Genomic DNA, 6,910 nt, shown 5'->3' on the forward strand with positions numbered 1-6,910 from the left:
GAAAGGGGAAAAGGAAAAGGGAAAGGAAAGGGGAAAGGAAAGGAAAAAGGAAAAGGAAAAGGGGAAGAGAAGGGAAAGGGAAAGGGAAAGGGAAAGGAAAGGGAAGAAAGGGAAAGGGGAAGGAAAGGAAAAGGTGAAGGAGAAAGGAAAGAAAGGGAAAGGAAAGGGAAAGGGAAAGGAAAAAAGGAAAGGAAAAGAAAGGAAAAGGGAAAGGGAAAGGAAAGGAAAGAAAGGAAAGAAAGAAGGAGAAAGAGAAAGAGAAAGAGAAAGAGAAAGAGAAAGAGAAAGAGAAAGAGAAAGGTAATATAAAGAAAAAGATAAGATGCTAAAAGAAAAGGTAAAGATAATATTACTTGTCTAAGATGTATTACCTTTAAATAAGTGTTATTTTGTTGGATTCCCAAAATGATGTTTCACTCAATATACTTCTAATTGAGACCTGTGGTGCTGGGTACCATTGAGGGTGTGAGAATGATGTACACTGGCTTTTCCTTCCTTATGGCTGCCACTCAGAATTTCCCTCCCAAAACCTTCCAGAGAGATGGGACACATTAACCTGGACACTGCTGCCTTAGTACCACCTGAAAATAATCCTTTACCATTCAAGGACCTTCATTTATTAGACAATTTGTTAGATAATTTATTATTTGTGATGTTTGTGATAATTTTTATTTGCTCTTTGTCAGGATGCTCTTTGGAGAATGTGATGTGAGCTGCAATTAAAGACGCCCCTTGTCCAGGGCAGTTTGAGGTCACAGTTTAAACAGGGCAGAACCAAAGCTTGACATGTGCCTTTCTGTGTGTTTTTCATGTGTTTCTTCACTGAGATAACCTCTGTGCATTGCTGGATGGCCTGGGCAGATGCCTGAAGGGATATTTTGTGTGCGCACCAAAAGGTAACCCAGCCCCTGCTGATCCTGGAGCTCCTACAAGGGGAGAGCTGTGGGTGATTTGATTGGAATTGATGATGGACATCAGGATATTTCCTCCACAAACACCTTCAGAAGGAGCTGGAGGCAGGCAGAAGGAGGTGGGATGAGGCATAAAGCCGTGGGTACATCAATCCTCTGATGGCACCTTACTGATGGGCTCACCCGCCCCTCCAGCCTGGCCTGAGTCTTCTGGTCTCCCAGGTCTCTAAAAAACCTCCAAATCTAGGAAATCTGGTCAAGTTTGGCTAGCAATGGATGCCTGGCCTAAAGGAACTCTTTGAGACTATTTCAGGAGCTATTCATGGCCAGCTGGGCATTGGCTGATATTTTGCCCCATTTAGGGTCTTCAGGAGCAGCATTCTGAAATTGGATCTTCTCCCCGTTTTAGTGAGCCAACAATTTGCACATCAACAGAACAGAAATTCTATCATTTGCTGTGTTTGGTGTGTTAATGCTGCTGAGAAAAATTCACCCTTTTGAGGGAAAAGTTTGGTGATTACTTCCTAGTGGGTTTCGATATCACCTTGTGGACTTTGTCTAAGCACTCAAAGCAGAACATAAAAATGTACCAAAACAAAGCACTGAAAAGGAGGGGAATCTATTTCAGAATTCTGAGAGCAGAGCTCAGCCTTGAAAAATAAAAAAAAAAAAAAACAAACCCAAGCAAACAGGTTGAAATACTGGTCTCTGTGAAATTGGTGACAAATCTCCCTCTGCTACACTGCCCGCACTTGTGTTCTAATATTTCAAAGGAAAATTGATTTTCCTAGCTCTGCTATTGGCATGATGCTGATAGGGTAATAAGGAACTATTCACATCCAGCACACACACTCACACCATGACAACCCCACTCAGCCCTTCACAACCAGAGGGAGGGAGAAAGTGGCAATTGTTAATAAATTTCCTGCGCAGATTTATTTTACCTGCTGACATTTTGAGAGGCAGCTCACTCCTCATACTCTCAAATCCAACTGTGCCTGTGGGACACCAGCAGCTTGCATTAAATCACGGAGCCCCATTCTGGCTGGAAGAGGATAATCACAATTTGTGTTTAGGAAAGCGGGTGAAGTCATCTGGGTTATTAGGAACAAATGTTTAACAATTCCAGCATTTTCAAAGACCCCTCTGTATTCTCTCCAGGAGGGTTTCAGTTTGTGCTGCCACTGTGCCCTCAGGGAAAGCTGTGTGTATGACATGCAATACCCACTGTTCTGACCTGTGTCCCCTTTGAAAATCCGAGTTCTTTCTCCTTCTCTGTGTCCCACACTCAAACTCTCTCCTTTCCAGGTGGAGCTTGTCACATTTGTGGGTTTAAATCAGCTCAGGGTAAAGGCAGAATGTTCTGTTGAAGAAGGGACCACTAATGAAGCGTGGTGTCTGTGATGAATCCAACATTTCCACTCAAAAATGCTGCCTGTGCAGGGGTTATCTCCTGCATCCCACACGAGGGGCAATGTGCTGTCTCAAGCCAAATTCTTGTCAGTTTTTAATCTCTTAATATCAGTCACGGTGTGTATTGAACAACAGCACCACATCGGTGTTTCATGGGATATTTCAACAACTTTGTGAAAGGTTAGTTATCAACAAAAACAAGCCAGGGGGGTGGAATGAAAAAAGGAATGAAAATGGAATGAAAAGAGGAGGGTGGAATGAAAAAACTGCCTTGTCCCTTGTGTCATGTAGCACCTTGAGGGGGTGACCTGCAGAACTGACACCCTGGTTTTGTCACTTGATCTAAGGGACCAAGAGCAGCAGTGGAAGGATTGGTTTGTGCCTTGTCTGGGTGTGAAAATACAGGTGTCTGCTAAGGACACCTAACTTTTTTGGTTGGGAAATCTGGACTCTTATATTGGTGAGCCAAAACCACTGCACGAAGGCAGGAGCCTCCCCTGAAATGGAAAATGCAAACCCCCTCCCTCTGAATTATTGTAATTTGGAAATTAAGGGGCTCTCAGGCAAAGATATGGGAGTAGGAATAACAGGTTTTTTACTCTGAAAAAGTAAAAATGAATTTAAAAAATGAAGTATTACACAACACCACTGCCAGAGTGAGGACAGGAGCTGCCCCCTGTGTGTCAGGGGGTGGCACAGCCCCATCCCATGGGGGCTCAGCCCTCCTGCAGTGCCAGCTGTGCTGCTGCTGCAGCAGGGATCCTGCACAAGGGGGGAGTTTTCCTCTGCAGCTCCAGGGCTGCTGCAGATGGGCCTGGGCTCCCTCTGGCAATGCAGGGCAGCAGAAAGCTGCTCCTCTGGCAATGCAGGGGGCAAAGGCTGCTGGGGTGTCCCAAAGCTCAGATTGGATCCAGGTAGGAATGCTTGGCTCCTCCCCTGGGCGCAGCATCTCCCCATGGGATGCTGGAATTGGATCAGCCCTGCAGGGACACTCAGTGGCCATGGACAGAAGGTAATTAATAATTAATGGCCCATGGACAGCAGAGATCTCCTGGAGGGAGGATTGCCTGTGGCAGAGATAAAGAACACTGCCCAATGAACAGCAGAGAACTGCCCCACCTCTGACAGATGGAAATTGAATATACACACCCAGGTACATCTTGTAACCCAAGACATGCCTAAAGGCTGGGAGATCCTTCACAGCAATTCAACAGGAAAGCAGGAAAATGGGCGTGTTCTCCCTCATATAACCCCAAAACAGGAACACAGTGGACCTTTCTGATAGATTTCACCTCCTGGATTATTTTTCTTCAATCCAACTGAAAAAAAAACCTTGGGTTTGATTGTCTGGTTTTGTCTCACCCATCTGGCCAATCCCCAGTTAGTAAAACTCTCATCAATGAAGCTATCAATGATAGTTTGCATTTCACTGGTGAATCTTTCTGCTGCCTGTAACAAGAGAGTGGCAGGAGATGCAGGCAGCTGCTCTTTAAGAGTGGAAGTGAGATCTGAGAGGCCAGCAAACATTTTCTTTGAAGTTATTTTCAATGTTTTTGCAACCTATTTTGGGAAAGGAGAGGAGGAGGAAAAAAAATCTTTATATATCTGAGTAACAAAAAGAATTGACAGCGTCTTTTCATGTGCTACTTCTACCCCAGACTGATGTGGGGCAGGGAGAAACATTCTGGCACCTTGTTCTAATAAATCCCCCTATTTTCTCATGGACAGAGCACATTGTAATTTAGAAACTTGGCAGGGAGGAAGTCCAAGTGCAACATCTTCAAAAGGCTGTGGCTTTAGTGAAAATATAAGTGAATGAACTTGGCTCGAGTACAAATAAGAAATGTATTCCTGGACTGTAAGAGCTACAGCATTAGCTTAACCTTAGCATCAGCTCTGCCTGTCCAGAAGCCAGGAGAATTTTGTTTTATTTTATCGTATAAGATCAAAAAACACAAATAGATTGCAGTCCCTGCCAGTGGGTGGAAGTAATATCTCAAGCAGCTTTGCCTCCAGTGTGTAGAAGAGCTGCAGCACTGTTGTGCATTTCTGGGTGAGATGAATTAAAATTCAGGTGGGTCTTTTATCTACACATGATGCTGTGGCTTTATTTCCTTGGTTTTCCTACTTTTAAAATTTTTTTTGGTTGTTATTCCTGTGATATGTGTTATTTTTCACAACTTTTGCAGTGGATGGACACCAAACCATCACAAAGATTTTTGGTTATAGAGAGCACTGCCTTCGTGCAGAGCATATGAGAAAAACACACTCCATAAAGTGCTTTTCCACAGGGTTTTCCTTCCCTCCTCCACCCCCTCACTCCAGAGGGGGACAGTGGATGGTGTGACTGAGGGGTTCCCAGCTTTAAAAGCAGCATGGTGGGATCAGATTTACTTTCCCTTTCTCTTTCAGTGATATTTTCTTTGTCCAAAAATTCGAGCTCTGCGTGAGATGGATGTTGCTGTGAGGGAGCAGTCACTGATCTGTCAGGTTTGTCGAGTGCTCCTGTGCCACCCGATTTATTATTTCTCACAAAACAGAGAATGCTTTATTCCGAAACGCGCAACATAAATGTTTTTGGTAGGAATTTGGATCCATGCATGTGAGCACTGTGAATTAGCTCATTGTGTCCCCCTCACCCTGCCCCAGCCACTGAGTCAGGCTTTGCTCTTCTTGCCCTTTTTCAGAGTCTAATGATTTTAATGGATTTTGCTGGATTTAGCTTCCAAGGACTAGATTGAGACAAATTATATATATATATATATATAAATTATATATTTATATATTTTATAGACATATAATATATTTTATAAGTATATAAATAGATATAAATGTATATATAATGTATAAATATATAAATTTTATATATATTATATTTATATATCAATTATATTTATTTATATATATTTATATATAAGTTATATATATTATATTTATATATAAATATATAAATATATATTTATATATAGATACATATAAAAATATATAAATATAATATATGTAAATATATTTATATAATATATACAAATTATATGTATTTATACATATATATATTTATATATAAATTATATATATTACATTTATATAAAAATATATATTATAGTATGTATTTTTATATATCAATATATATTATATAAAATTATATATATATAACTTTATATATAAAATTATATCTATAATTATATATATATAAATATATATAATATATATAATATATAAATATATAAAATCTCAGACTTAATATATAAAATCTCAGACTTAATTTTTAAAGAGTCTTTGGAAGACTCCAGATGTCTCTTCCCTCCAGAACGTGTCAAATCTGGCAGTGGAAAACCCTCTATGCAGCTGCAAACACATTCAGAATCTGATTTCACCACAAATCTTACCTGTGCCAAGTCAGGTTGCAGATTTTAGTCTTTGCATCCTGCCTCATGCTGGGTAGGTAGCATTTAAAGGCCAGTGGAAGTACTTACATGAAATAACATTATTAACAAGTATTTGAGTGTTATTTCATACCAACAGACCCACATGTCTCTCTTAAAATTATAAAAACTGTCTGAAAATTCTTTAGGGCATCTCTTCCATGAAGGAATAAGTGTGGTTGGGTTATGCCATCACCTAGAGAAAACTCCCGGAGGTTTTGTGCTTGATGTGGTCACGAAAAACCACAATTCTTCTACCATCAGAAGCGAAAATATGAAATTTGCCATATTGTGTCCAGAAGAAAGAGGCAGCATTTTAATATTGGGTTTTTTAAAAAATGTGTTTCTTTGTTCCCTTCCTGCAGGAGGACCCGGTAGCACCCTGTGCTCTACATTACACCAAATTTCTGGACATGATGCTATGGGGTAAAATTCCCATGTAGTCTGGTGGAGTTAAGATTTTGCATTTAGATGGGGTTGGAGGTTTTTTGTTTGGTTCTTTTTGTTGTTGTTGTGGGGTGTTTTTTTGTGGTGGGTTTTTTTTTTTGGTTGGTTGTTTTTGGTTTTTTGTTGTTGTTTTCTGGGGGGTTTTTAGGTTTTTTTGTGTGGGTTTTTTGTTTGTTTTTGTTTTGTTTTTTGGGGGGGAGGGTTTGTTGTTGTTTGGGGGGGTTTTAGATTTTTTTGGGTCTTTTGGGTTTTTTTGTTTTGTTTTGTTTTTTGGGGGTTTTGGTATTTTGTTGTTGTGGTTTTTTGTTTGTTTGTTTTGTTTTTTGGTTTTTTGGGTTTTCTTAATTTTGTTTTTTTCCCTGTGGTCTCCAAGACTGGACTCCCTAATGGCACCAAACATGGAAAGACTGTTTCCCACCCACCAGAACAGAAATCGGCCAGGCTGATGGAGTCATCTCAGGGAGCCACGTGCTGCACAGGTCACAACCACGCTGCATTTGTTGGTTCTCTTTCCTTTGACTAATTTATTTTTATGGAATGTTGATCAACATCCCTTGAGTTCCCGCTCCAGCTGCAACCACTGAGCTCAAACCTGGGCTTTTTGGGGTGTGTGGGGTCTTGTCTTAACACCAGGCACCTCTCACAGTAATTTTGGGGCGCCGCTCTCGCAGTAAATGTCGGCGCATCACTTATTTCCACTGCAGCCTTGATCGTGTC

The 6,910-nt window shown here is 40.7% G+C and overlaps 1 long non-coding RNA gene across 1 annotated transcript; it reads left to right on the top strand.

The window, feature by feature from the left end:
* Positions 1 to 4,334: 4,334 nt before the first annotated feature.
* LOC115915058 lies at positions 4,335 to 6,672 on the top strand. Its single transcript, XR_004061476.1, has 3 exons — positions 4,335 to 4,398; positions 6,112 to 6,172; positions 6,567 to 6,672. It is a non-coding gene; the product is annotated as an uncharacterized LOC115915058 (long non-coding RNA).
* Positions 6,673 to 6,910: the final 238 nt, after the last annotated feature.

Source organism: Camarhynchus parvulus, chromosome Z, assembly GCF_901933205.1.
Source record: "Camarhynchus parvulus chromosome Z, STF_HiC, whole genome shotgun sequence".
Lineage (NCBI taxonomy): Eukaryota > Metazoa > Chordata > Aves > Passeriformes > Thraupidae > Camarhynchus > Camarhynchus parvulus.